Below are 14,548 nucleotides of genomic sequence, written 5' to 3'. Positions count from 1 at the left end.
TTTTTTCTGACCTTTGGGAATTTTAAAAAATTGCCAAATGAAGTTTTCTTTCCGGTGAGACGTCCTGGGCTGCTCAGGCAAAAACTGCCTCTCTTCGTGCTCGTCGTCCTGTTCCTCTTCTTCCTCTTCTTGTTGAATTATAATTTGAGCAGGTGGTCCACTCTTCCTTGGATGTGGTGGAGGTGGTGGGGAAGCACCAGCTGAAGCTACTAAAGAAGCCATTGCTCAGTGATCACAAAGGGTCTTTCTCTCACAATGATGAAAGTCAGAGTGAGGAAAGGAGGGATTTTCATCATTTGGGAAAAACAAGAGTTCTCAACCAATCAAAAGTGTTCATTTTAGATTATATGACCTAGTCTTACATCATTAGGAAACCAAAAGTGAAATGAACCAATGAAAAGTGTTATTACCAAGTCACATGACTTGCTGTGTTTACGTTAAGCGCTTTGCAGGGCCTCCCGGTTTGCTTCCAGAAACCTGCGCTTTGCGACTCGCTTCGCGTACCAGTTCGCTAACGTAGCACGTCATATGACGTATCACGCGACAACGTGAAACGTCATGCGGACGGGAGGCGTCACGATGTTCTTTTCTAACGCGGCACTTGCGGTAAAGAAACGTTTACCGGCTCGCGGTCTATTTCGCGGCATCAAGGTCAGCTAACGGGAAGCTTCCCGATTCGCGAAGCGGGAACGAAGAAAAAAAAATATTAAAAAAAAAAATTATTCATAAACATATAAAATATATTTTTGGAATTAAAGAAGAATACATTTTACAGCTACAGATATTAGCTGTTAAAAAACCAATGAAATTCACAGAAAAAACCATAGGTTATAGACCATATATAGTTAGGAATTAGCATTTACAAAACCTTGAAAATTCACTGAAAAAACCATAGGTTATAGACCATATATAGTTAGGAATTAGCATTTAGAAAACCTTATTTTACTCACACAAAACCATTGAAATTCCATATATAGTTAGTTGCACTAACTATATATCGCGCACCCGCAATCCACTGCTGATGATGTCACATATTACATCATTCATGACATGGTCAGTGACATCACTGATGACATCACTGATGACATCTCAAATGACATCACTGATGACATCATCTAGTGTCTGTGTGTTTTTGTAAAGTTTAAATACGTTTTACATATTGAAGAATGAGTGGATGTATGGAAGACTGAGTGTGTGTGTGGCTGGCTGGGAGGTGTGTGACTCTGTGCATATCAATGTGTACTTGTATCAGTGATTGTATAAGAGAGTAAGTATGTGTTAGTATATGTGTGAAAAGTATGGTGTTCTGTGTTTAACTATAGATGAGGAAATCGAAGTGTGATTGATTCTTCACAGGACTGACTAGGTGTATGAGTGCATATGATAGTGTTCTAATAATAACTGACTGTATGTATGAGTAATTGTATGGGTGAATGAGTGAATGTGTGTGTAGACGTACGAATCAGTGAGTGCATATGTAGTAACTGGTATTGGTGTGTCATGATGTCATCAGTGATGTCATTTGAGATGTCATCAGTGATGTCATTTCAGATGTCATTAGTGATGTCATCAGTGATGTCACTGAAGTATGGTGTTCTGTGTTTAACTGTATAGATGAAGAAATGGAAGTGTGATTGATTCTTTACAGGACTGACTTGGTGTGTGAGTAACTCCATGGATGAGTGGCAGTGTGTGACTGTCTGCATAGGTGTGTGAGTGCATATGATAGTGTTGTAATAATGAGTGACTGTATGTATGAGTGATTGTATGGGTGAATGAGTGAATGTGTGTGTAGACGTAGGAATCAGTGAGTGCGTATGTAGTAACTGGTATTGGTGTGTCATGATGTCATCAGTGATGTCATTTGAGATGTCATCAGTGATGTCATCAGTGATGTCATTTGAGATGTCATCAGTGATGTCATCAGTGATGTCACTGACCATGTCATGAATGATGTAATATGTGACATCATCAGCAGTGGATTGCGGGTGCGCGATATATAGTTAGTGCAACTAACTATATATGGAATTTCAATGGTTTTGTGTGAGTAAAATAAGGTTTTCTAAATGCTAATTCCTAACTATATATGGTCTATAACCTATGGTTTTTTCAGTGAATATATATATACACACATACATATATATATGCATATGCAGATATATGCATATATATATGTGTATATGTGTGCGTGTAGAGAGAGGTAGAGAGGTAAAGGTGTAGAGGTAGAGAGGTAGAGGTAGAGAGGTAGAGACTAGTAGAGAGAGAAGTAGAGAGAGGTAGAGAGTAGAGAGTGAGTAATAGAGAGTAGAGAGTGAGTAGTAGAGAGTGAGTGGTAGAGAGTAGTAGAGAGTAAGTAGTAGAGTGAGTACTAGAGAGCAGTAGAGAGTAGTAAAGAGTGAGTAGTAGAGAGTAGTAGAGAGTGAGTAGTAGAGAGAGAGTAGTAGAGAGTGAGTAGCAGAGAGAGAATAGTAGCGAGTAGTAGAGAGTGAGTAGTATAGTGAGTAGTAGAGAGTAGTAGAGAGAGAGAGTAGTAGAGAGTGAGTAGTAGAGAGTGAGTACTAGAGTGAGTAGTAGAGAGTGAGTAGTAGAGAGTAGTAGAGGGAGAGTAGTAGAGAGTGAGTAGTAGAGTAGTAGAGAGTGAGAAGTAGAGAGTGAGTAGTAGAGAGTAGTAGAGAGTGAATAGTAAAGAGTGAGGAGTAAAGAATGAGTAGTAGAGAGTAGTAGAGAGTGAGTAGTAGAGAGTAGTAGAGAGTGAGTAGTATAGTGAGTAGTAGAGAGTAGTAGAGAGAGTAGTAGAGAGTGAGTAGTAGAGAGTAGTAGAGAGTGAGTACTAGAGTGAGTAGTAGAGAGTGAGTAGTAGAGAGTAGTAGAGAGTGAGTAGTAGAGTAGTAGAGAGTGAGAAGTAGAGAGTGAGTAGTAGAGAGTAGTAGAGAGTGAGTAGTAAAGAGTGAGTAGTAAAAAGTGAGTAGTAGAGAGTAGTAGAGAGTGAGTAGTAGAGAGTAGTAGAGAGTGAGTAGTAGAGAGTAAGTAGTAGACAGTAGTAGAGAGTGAGTAGCAGAGAGAGAATAGTAGAGAGTAGTAGAGAGTGAGTAGTATAGTGAGTAGTAGAGAGTAGTAGAGAGTAGTAGAGAGAGAGTAGTAGAGAGTGAGTAGTAGAGAGTAGTAGAGAGTGAGTACTAGAGTGAGTAGTAGAGAGTGAGTAGTAGCGAGTAGAGAGAGAGAGTAGTAGAGGGTGAGTAGTAGAGTAGTAGAGAGTGAGAAGTAGAGAGTGAGTAGTAGAGAGTAGTAGAGAGTGAGTAGTAAAGAGTGAGTAGTAAAGAGTGAGTAGTAGAGAGAGAGTAGTAGAGAGTGAGTAGTAGAGAGTAGAGAGTAGTAGAGAGTGAGTAGTAGAGAGTAGTAGATAGTGAGTAGTAGGGATTGAGTAGTAGAGAGAGAGTAGTAGAGAGTAGTAGAGCAGTAGAGAATGAGTAGTAGAGAGTGAGTATTAGAGAGTAGTGGAGTAGTAGAGAGTAAGTAGTAGAGAATAGTGGAGAATATTCCAAAGTTTGGCACAGCACCACTTGCACAATAAGTCCAATCAAATCATATCACTTAGAGTCCTTATTGAAGCGCTGAATCTTGGTGTATATTCAAATGCTTTTATTTTCCTTAAGTTTATGTACCACAGCCAGCCGACACGTTTCGTTCTGTACAACAGAACTTCTTCAGGGCGTTCTTATTTTCTTCAAGTTATGTCGGTATCCTGTTGTCATATAACTAGATATTTCTTCCAAATGTTAGACGAGATGTAAGTACATTCTTATTCAAAGTGACTAGGTATCAATTTTACCCACACAATTCGGGCAGACTTGAGTAATTTATAGCATCCTTAAAGCCAGTCTTTCAAAACTTCCAAAGTATAGGACATGATAATCCAAATCCAAATGTTTCTCAAGAAAAGTCATTTTCAATCGTTCGGAATATCGCCATTTGGGCAGATATGACCCAGGGACCCCCAGTATGCAAGGGAATTAGTCCCCCCTCTGCAAACGCGCCAGTGGCCTGCGTTCCAGAGAGGTGTAAAAAGGGGCATAGCTTCATTACACCTCTGTGCAATGCAGCCCCCTGGCACATAATGGAGGTTCCAGGTGGGCTAGTTGGCCCCCAGGGACCCCTAGTATGCAAGGGGAATTAGTTCCCCCTCTTCAAACATGCACGGGGGCTGCGTTGCACAGAGGTGTAAAAAAGGATGTGGCCTCATTACACCTCTCTGCAATGCAGCCCCCTGGCGCATACTGGAGGCTCCTGGTGGGCTAGTTGGCCCCAAGGGACCCCCAGTATGCAAGGGGAATTAGTTCCCCCTCTGAAAACACGGCAAGGGGCTGCGTTGCAGAGAGGTGTAACAAGGGGCATAGCCTAATTACACCTCTGCAATGCAGCCCCCTGGCGCATACTAGAGGTTCCAGGTGGGCTAGTTGGCCCCCAGGGGCCCCCAGTATGCAAGGGGAATTAGTTCCCCCTCTTCAAACATGTACGGGGGCTGCGTTGCAGAGAGGTGTAAAAAGGGGCTTGGCTTCATTACACTTCTCTGCAATGCAGTCCCCTGGCGCATACTGGAGATTCCTAGTGGGCTTTCAGGTCTTATATAGTTAGGAATTAGCATTAAAAAAACTTTGAAATTCACTGAAAAAATCATAGGTTTCAGGCCCTATATAGTTAGGAATTAGCATTTAAAAAACCTTGCAAATTCACTAAAAAACATAGGTTTCAGGCCTTATATAGTTAGGAATTAGCATTTAAAAAACCTTTGAAGTTCACTGAAAAAAACGTAGGTTTCAGGCCTTATATAGTTAGGAATTAGCATTTAAAAAACCTTTAAAATGCACTCAAAAAACTATAAGTGTTAGGGGTGTTATAGTTAGCTGGCATTTCACTCATACAAAACCATTGAAATTGCTCCTATATAGTTAGTTGTACTAACTATATTTCGCGCACCCGCAATCCACTGCTGATGATGTCACATATTACATCATTCATGACCTGGTCAGTGACATCACTGATGACATCTCAAATGACATCACTGATGACTTCACTAATGACATCATCCACCTGACAATCATATACACCTTTTCATACACTAGTAAAATCTTTCATCACTCTTTGTAAAATACAGAGTATCATATTTTAATCCATTGTTACAGCAATACAAGTATCTAAAAACCCACTCAGTGATTCATAGATGTATACACACATCTAATCACTTACCTGTAGATTCACTCATACATGCTGTCAATGAACAATAGAACACTATCAAAAATACTTATACGCCCAAATCGACATTACACACCAGCAAACATCCTATTCACATATGAAGTCATCCTACTCACTTATGCAAACAATGGATCATACTTTCATATTTACTTAGCTACACACTTATACAAACACAACTTAATCTATTCATTTAGATAGTAAGTCATACTTAGTGAATTATAAAATAATTATTACAAGTATAAAGTTATCCATACAGTCACTCACACAATCATTGAGTCTTATGTGTACTTATTTATATTCAACAACTGACACATAAACTGCCTTTTATTTTTCTAGTTTATTGGACATGTACCATTGAGAAATATATATGCTCATCACCACACCCATAAAGATATTCACTCACCCAAACAACTGTTAGACCATGTAGTTTTAACTTCATATATCTAGTGAATCAACTATTCACACATCTTTGGGCAGTCACACACCCCCCACCGAACCACACACACATTCACTCTCCCATACAAATACTCAGTTAACTAATCAATAACTAATATAGACTTTCACATAGCTAGTAACCAACTGGAGAACCAGTTTACACAACCACTGACAAAGTGACACAGATATTCAAACAGTTTAGTCACTATCCATTATATTTAGTGAGACACTATAAATTGGTCAAGTAAACAGTCAATTACACTGATACTGAGAGGAGTTGGCCTAACAGCTAAGGCGCTCGACCTCGGACCTGGGGATCTGAGTTCGAGTCTCGGTAACGACGCCAAAACCTCCTGTGATTCTGGGCAAATCACTTAATCTCCCCGTGCCTAAAAATGAAAGTATGTGTCCTCATGTAAAAAACGTAATTTGTGCTATATAAAGCGCTCTGATACCTGATTCGGTTCGGGTCTAGTTCACGCTATATAAAACTCTACAAAAAAATAAGAAAAAAAATATATATATATATATTTATTTTTATATATCCACTCATTCTTCAAAGCCAATTGCTATATATATAATGCATATTTAAATAACGAAGCAAACCACATTCACTGGATGATGTCATCAGTGATGTCATTTGAGATGTCATCAGTGATGTCACTGACCATGTCATGAATGATGTAATATGTGACATCATCAGCAGTGGATTGCGGGTGCGTGAAATATAGTTAGTACAACTAACTAAATAGGAGCAATTTCAATGGTTTTGTATGAGTGAAATTTCCAGCTAACTATAACACCCCTAAAACTTATAGTTTTTTGAGTGAATTTTAAAGGTTTTTTAAATGCTAATTCCTAACTATATAAGGCCTGAAACCTATGGTTTTTTCAGTGAATTTCAAAGGTTTTTTAAATGCTAATTCCTAACTATATAAGGCCTGAAACCTATGGTTTTTTCAGTGAATTTCAAAGGTTTTTTAAATGCTAATTCCTAACTATATAAGGCCTGAAACCTATGGTTTTTTCAGTGAATATATATATATATATATATATATATATATATGGCGTAGGGAAGGACTCATCTCTCATGATGAAAATAAGTTTATGAACAATGAGCATCCAGTTTTGCCAGTGTTATATTTAATACCTAAAGTTCATAAAGCAGTGTTCCCTATACCCGGAAGACCCATTATTTCGGCCATCAAAAGTGTGGCAGAGCAAGTTGGCCAATATATAGATTTTTTTCTTGCAAGATCTAGTTAAAACATTGCTCAGTTATATCAAAGATACGGGGGATTTTCTATCTAAAACCAAAAACTTACCTTGGTCAGATAATATGCTGTTAATAGCGTTAGACATTGAGTCGCTCTACACAAGCATAGACCATAAGGCAGGCCTGGCAGCAGTGAAATATTTCTTAGATCAGCGACCTAGTGAATTCTACCATCACAATAAGGCAAAAGGCAGCCTAATAGAATGGCGTCTAGACAACAATTTCTTCCTTTTTAGTAAGGATGTGTTACGCGTGCTTGCACGTGGGCTGGTGGGAGGAGCAGGTTCTGAAAAAAGACCACGAAGACTATTTTACGGAAAATATGAGATATTTCCTTAGATATATCGATGACATCTTTTTCTTGTGGGAGGGTAATGAAACAGAAGCTAATAAGGTCATTGATGTCATAAATAACAACAAACTCAATCTCCATTTCACCTCCCACATAGATAGAAAAAACATAGAATTTCTAGATGTCAAGATGTACGTTAGCCACAACAGGGTAGAAACTACTTTATTTAGGAAACCTACAGCAGGAAATGTGACACTTCATGCCTCCAGTGCCCACCCGAAGCATCTCATCGCTAGCATTCCTTACGGAGAGTTGCTTCAGTTAAAAAGGATCTGTAGTGTAGAGGCTGATTTTGAAAAGTGTGCAACAGAACTGGTGCTAAGACTCAAAATACAGGGATATTCTGACAAAATGCTTACTGATGCAATATCCAAAGCAAGATTGAGAAGCAGGGATAGTCTGTTGCCAAATGGTGATACTAACAGCATAGAATCTACAATCCAGGTTGCTTCAGAAATGGCATCAGAAAATCAAGGCCCCAGACTGATAACAGCGTATAGTGAAAACGAACGTGAAATAAGATCTATAATCCGCAAGAACTGGGCGATTGTACTTACCGACCCAGTATTACGTGTCAGTTTGCCATCTACTCCCAACTTTACCTTCAGTAGAGGTAGCAATATGGGTTCTAGCTTAGATCTAGCAAGCCCGGAAATCAGACAAAGTGCTTCTTGGTTAAAACCTACCCCAAGTTTCCACAAATGCTCACTATGTAGAGCATGTAAATTTGGTATCAATACGAGTCTGTATTACACGCCATTTAACACTAGAGGAACCAAAATAATGGGAAGTTACAATTGCAGAACTGAATTCGCAGTTTATGTTCTCACGTGCACCTGTGGCCTAAATTACATTGGCAGCACGAAGTTACAGGTGCATTTGAGAATTCTTCAACATCTAAGGGCGATTCTACATAGTAATCCTACATACCCTGTAGCGTGTCACTTCAAACAAGCACATAATAACGATGTAAGTTGTCTGAAATATTTTGTGGTTGCATCCATACCAAAACAACGTAGAGGGGGAAATAGAGAATTTTCTTTGCTTCAACTAGAGACCAGGTTAATACTAGAATTTGACAGCAAATGGCCGAATAGTCTGAACAATTCTGAAGATATGTACACCTTTCTTTAATCTTCTGTGGAGTTATTTAAGTTTTTCCTCTCTGTGTATTTCCTACAATGGTAAAATGTATGATGTTGTCATCTTTACGTCTATTCAAATGAGAAAAGTGATCATGAAGCAATGTAGGATGATCATCCACATTGGGTTTTGCGCCACAATTGCTATGATGTACTTTTATGTTGAGACACTGATATTATTTGAGTATCTATTCGCAGCTCAGTAACTCTGTAAATCCTCGAAATTGACAATTACAAAATCTTGCTATGTTCTTTTTAAAAAAAACACTTTTTGCACTTTAATCTTAGTATGGATCAATTGTTGTATATGAGATTTTAACAACTATGAAATTTTATATTTCTATTGTTTTATCTATATTTATATATGCAAATTGCACATACTAAGGTCACTGTATTATTAAATCTTTAGATTAGAATAGCACAGTTTTGCACAAAAAAATGCTTGTTGCTGCTATGCTCTGTTTTGCACATGGCTAAAAATGCTCGTTTGATATTCTTCTTCATGTTTACAGTTCTCCCTTTTTTTAATGAGATATATATCAGACCCAGGGTAGCACATTTGGCAGGATTTGCACATATGTATGGCCAGTGCGGAAGCCCGATTGGAATTGATCGAGGAGCTGGAATTGATCAATGTATGTACGCAGTTGTGCGTAAACACATTTCTCCAGTAGTTTAGCCAGGGTAGGAATGTTTGTGATAGGTCTGTAGTTATTCAGGTCTTCAGGGTCAGCTGAGGGTTTTTTTAGGATGGGGAGCACTAGTCCCTCCTTCAGGTAGTCCGGGATCTCACCTTGATGGAGAGAGGCGTTGATGATCTTGGACCAGAGAGGTGCTAATGAGCCTATCATTTCTTTATAGAAGTTGGGGGGGAGGGGGTCATTGAAGTGGTTTGAGGGTTTAATGGTCAAGAGAGTGTTGAGGATGGTAATGTCATAAAGGGGTGTGAATTGGCTTCAAGAGGCATTGTTTGGGAGAGAGAACAGCCTGGCTGGGCAAGGGCGTGGAGAGGGTGGAGGCAGGAGGGGGTGAAAGTAAGAGTGCAGCCAACCTTAGGTCAGATCCGATCTTGTTGGACTCTTCTAGGAAGAAGTCAGCAACTACTTCGCAGTTCGGCTGTGAACGATCAAATTGCTGAGATTGGGTGGGCGCGTTGTTGGATTGTATTTTAATCAGTTCAAATAGTCGTTTCGGGCGATTTCTTCCTTTGTCAAGTTGGGCTTTGAAGTAGGAAAGTTTCGCGGTTCTAATGAGTTTGTTGTATCTACTTCTTTTGAGTCTAAGGATTTTTAGCAGATCCGCGGAGGGAGAGGATCTCCAAGAGCGTTCAGCTAGTCTAAGGCTACGTCCGCGTTTAGGTTGTCGTTGAACCAAGGTTTGGAAACCTTGGCGGGTATTCTTTTAGTTATAGGGGGGCTGCAGCATTCAGCGCCTTGAGCATGGCATTGTTATAGTGCAAAGTGAGGTTGTGCATGTCGGTCAAGTTTGCAGGCGGTGGAAAGGAGTCATTGCAGTGCGCTATGAGCTCATTAGCGCTTGTGTTGAGAAGGGATCTTTTCCAGTGTTTTAATTTTAGTGGTTGTGATCTATTCGGTATCCAGCATTAAAGGATATGGAAGTTGATATAGTGATGGTCCGACCAGTCACAGGGAACAATATATTTGAGATGAATGCTGTTGGCGTTGGAAATGATTAGGTCCAGTGTCGAGTCTAAGTTGTGTGTGATGTTGTCACAGAATTGAGATAGGGAGAGGTCTCTTAGGAAGTTCTTGAGAGTGTTAACCGCCTGATCATGCATGTCATTCCAGTGAAGGTTGAAATCACCAAGGAAGATCTGTGGTCAGTGACGGCCCAGGTTGGAAGAGATGGTTTCCATAGTTAGTTCAATTAGAGGGTGGTTATCACCAGGTGGTGGTAGAAGATGTGAAGGGAGCATAAGGGTCTGTGTGCACTAGTGATGTCTATTCCTAAGTATTCACAGGAAGAGAGATTAGCTGAGGAGGATTGTTTTGCTGTGAGAGAGTTGCGGAAGATGCAGGCTATGCCACCACCAATTTTCTTGACGCGGTCTAGTCTGATAATATTGTGGCTGGTAGGGACTAGTATGTCAAGGATAGGCCCAGAAGAGTCGATGAGCCAGGTTTCTGTGAGGACAAGGAGGTTCAGTTCTTGGGCAAGGATGAGATCTCCAAGGTCTGCAGCATGTTTAACCACTGACCTGCAGTTAAGTAACATGCAGTTCAGGTGCGGTTTGTGCAGGCTGTCAGTGATCAGTGGGTGTGTGAAGGGGATCTGCATGAGATTATTTGTGTTTAGGGCATTGGTGTTGAGTCTGGCAGTTCTGGGCGGGTTGGATGTGATGCTTTGGATGGCTTCTGAGAATCATTGCATAGGATGGATCGGGCTGACGGTGGGTAGTGGGGCTGCTTGTGCAGATCTGGAGAGGACTGGGGTGAATGAGCGTGGAGAGGTGTACGATCGGAGGAGGGAGATGATATCTGGTTCAGAACAAGGATTCATGGACCTGGAGGGTCTAGATGGGGCGTTCAGGTAGGGGGTGGTGTTCCAGTTCTGGCCTGGGGGAATATCTGGTACTGAGAGAGGGTACATAGTTCTGGAGGTTCTAGCTGGGGTGTTAGGATAGGGATAGGTAGTCCAGTTCTGGACTGGGGGGTTCAACAGAATCCTATGCTGGGTCTCCAGAGAGCTCTTGCAAGAGGAGAGATCAAGTGCCAGCTCTTCGGTTGAATCAATGAGTTTTTGAATGACAATTTTGAGAGATAGAAGTACTTGGTTTCCTTTTGCAGCAGGCTCTGAATGTGGATTATGTATCACGTGGAGGGTAGGCGGAGAATTGGACAGTGAGAGGGGAGGGGGAGACCCGGGATGGATAAGGGGTGAGGTCAGCAAGAGGGGAGGTTTCTTTGTGATGAGCGGGAGTGCAAGGAGAGCGTGCAATGGGATGAAGGTTGGGAGAAGGGGTGTTGTGAGAATTACCACTGTGAAGTAGGGCAATGGGATTGCGGTTGGGAAAAGGGGGGTTGGGAGATTTCCCAATGTCCTGTAAGGGACTGCCAGGAGAGTGGGAGGTTAGGGGAGGTTAGGGGAAGGGAGGTTAAACAAGTTTATGTTGAGGGCGGGCGAGCCGGCTGTTGAATGCGGGAAGGGGGAAATGATGGGTGACGGGGAGGTGTCGGAGAGGAGGGCGGCGCAGGGAATATGCCGTGCTCCTGAGTTGGTGGAAGGTGAGTTGTTTGGATGGTGCAAGTTGGGTGAATTTGGGGCGACTCGGGTAGGTGGAGGTAAGGTCATGTGTGTGTTGGTAGCGGTATGATGGGTAGTTCTCAGGTTGAGATCGCTTGGGGAGGGATCAGTATAATCTTGAGACGGGGTAAGGGGACAACCGTTTCTAGGTTGAGTATGGGAAACATTAGTGACCAGTGAACCTTTAAGCAGGATAAATCTGTCATCAAAGATGTCAAGGTTGAGGTCGGAGGCCTGAATTAGAATTGTCCCATTGTTGTAGATGAATATTGTAGGATTTGCTCTAAATTTGGGAGACATCGTAGCCAATAGTCGAAGGCCATGAGGGAATTTTTTGGTTGAGGAGATTTTGAGTGAGGAGTGGAACATCGACCTCCACTGAGCTCTTCTTTTAGTGTAGAGGATCAGGTCGCTAGTGATAGTACCTTTTTTTGGACAGATGGAGGGGCCAGAAATGAGGGTTTCAGGATTAGCTTCGAGGAGTCTGTGTTTGAAATTAAATGAAATGAATGAAATGAAAAGACCATTTATAGAGCGCGATAGCTACCCTAAGGCGTCCTAGCGCTGCAGACTGCAGGCGCAGGAGAGCAATTTGAGAGATTAATCAATTGTATTAAAAAACAGGGCTTTTAATTGTTTACAAAAGGAGATTAGATTGAGCTCTGATCATAGATGATAAGGAAGGGAATTCCAGAGTGTTGAGGCATTATATGAAAATGACCGACCCCCACATCTGACTCTCTTAATCCTGGGTACTGTCACCAGGAGAGAGAATGACGATCTAAGCTGTCTGGTCGGGTTTAGAGAGTGATCAGTGAGTGATTGATGACAGCTCCACTTTTCCAATATGCTCGATGAGTAATGCAAAGGGTCTTAAATTCAATTCTTTCTCTGACAGGCAGCCAATGAAGGCTCTTCAAAATCAGATTTCACCGAGAGTTGGTGGGGAATTTGAAGTAGTGTTCGTGCTGCACAATTTTATATGATCTGAAGCTTGTTCAGAGTGGTTTGGGGGCCCCACAAATACAAGGCATTCCCAAAATCCAACCGGGATAGAACAAGCCCCTCAACCATGATCTGACTGGCTCGAAAAGGCAGCAGGGGAAGAATCTTCCACAAAAGCCTAAGTTTCAAAGCTTTTGTTGCATTTTTGGAGAGCTTGGTCGGATATATAAATGTGTTGCTATTGGTGCCAAATTGTTCTAGTCTGGAGTCCATTATGGACTAAGGTAGGGTGGTCGTGAGGGTGCTCTCTTTGGAAGGGTGTATAGCATAGAGGTCAGGGAGGCGAAGAGACCCCAGGGATCCAGCTGTGGAGCAAATAACTACTATAACCAAGGGTTGCCACTTTAGGCTGGGAGCGGCAATGATAGTAGTTGACCCAAAGGGAAGTCTTGTTAGCAGTAATCCGGCACCTGTAAGAGCAGACCTCTACCAGTTTTAGAGTAAGAACGGATAGTGTAGATAAGTAGTCGGTTCTAGAAATATATTGATGAGCAGGGGGTGGGCTTTAAGCTTCCCATGTGTCCATGGAGCAGCCTATTGGGGAGTTCGGTGATCTGCTGAATCATGGTCAGATGTTAGGACCATCTATAGAATTCCTCATAGTGTGGGACAGGAGGCAATATATCAACCCTGAAATAGTACTGATGAGCAGGTGGCATCCATTAAATATCCAGTATGATCAGTGTATAGCTAGTAGGATAGTTTAGGAAAATGCAGAAAACAGCCATGTGCTAGGTCACGTGCAGAGGGCAGGGATGCATGGTACTGGGATCAAGAGAGTATGCCCAGCTTTCTCACTACTGCATAGGGAGCAGCCATTTTAGATGAGTACATGGCCCACATAATCGACGACGCACTTCAACTACTGGACCAAAACAAGGCCTGTTTGTTAATCCTGCTTGATTTATCATCAGCCTTCGACGCGGTCAAGCACGAGTACCTACTCGACCTCCTCGAACACAGAATGGGCCAATCAGAAACGGTGTTAAACTGGTTCTCTTCCTTCCTAAAAAACAAAACCCAAAGATTCAAGATCAACCAATCACTATCTAAACTCGCTATAATCACCCTAGGAGTCCCACAGAGATCCTGCCTCTCCCCGACACTTCAAAATACACAGACATGGCTGGCGAGGAACCATTTGAAACTAAACACCCTAAAAACAGAATTTCTACTAATCGCCCACCCAAAATAAACAGCTAACATCGGCGAGTGGATGAAGCAACTCACAGCACTCGAAGGCCAACCGCTCATCATAGATTCCACTTAATTCCTAGGAATAACACTTGACAATAAGCTAAATATGCAGTGCGGCAACTAAAGGAGCCAACTTCCAAATGAATACTCTTAGAAAACTGAAACACTTCATCCCGCCTAATGACTTCAAACAAGCAGTTCAATCTCTAGTTATCCCGAGAGTGGTCTATGGAAGCGTTGCCCTCTGCGGACTGCCCATATCTACCACCGCTCCCCTTAGAGCATCAATCAACTCAGCCGCCAGACTCATCACCGGCACCAAAAGAAACTGCCACATTTCCCCTGACCTCCGCGCCCTCAAATGGCTCCCTTTTGAGGCCAGAATCCACTTGAAAATTGCCGTGATGACACATAAAGCGTTGCATCAAAAAAGTCTTGTTCGCGCTATAGAAAACTTAAAAAATAAATAAATAAAATAAAGATATAGCACTCTTGAGTAGGGAGTGGCCATTTTAGAGGGGATCCAGAATAGTGAAGGCGGTGTCCTGCAATAGGCCCAGTTAATCGAGAAAGGGGCAGAGGGAGGCCATTTCAAAGCATTCAGTCTTGCTGGGAGATTGGGAGCAG

Source organism: Lissotriton helveticus, chromosome 5_1 (genome assembly GCF_964261635.1).
Source record: "Lissotriton helveticus chromosome 5_1, aLisHel1.1, whole genome shotgun sequence".
NCBI classification, from domain to species: Eukaryota; Metazoa; Chordata; class Amphibia; order Caudata; family Salamandridae; genus Lissotriton; species Lissotriton helveticus.
Note: the sequence above shows the minus strand (reverse complement) of the source record.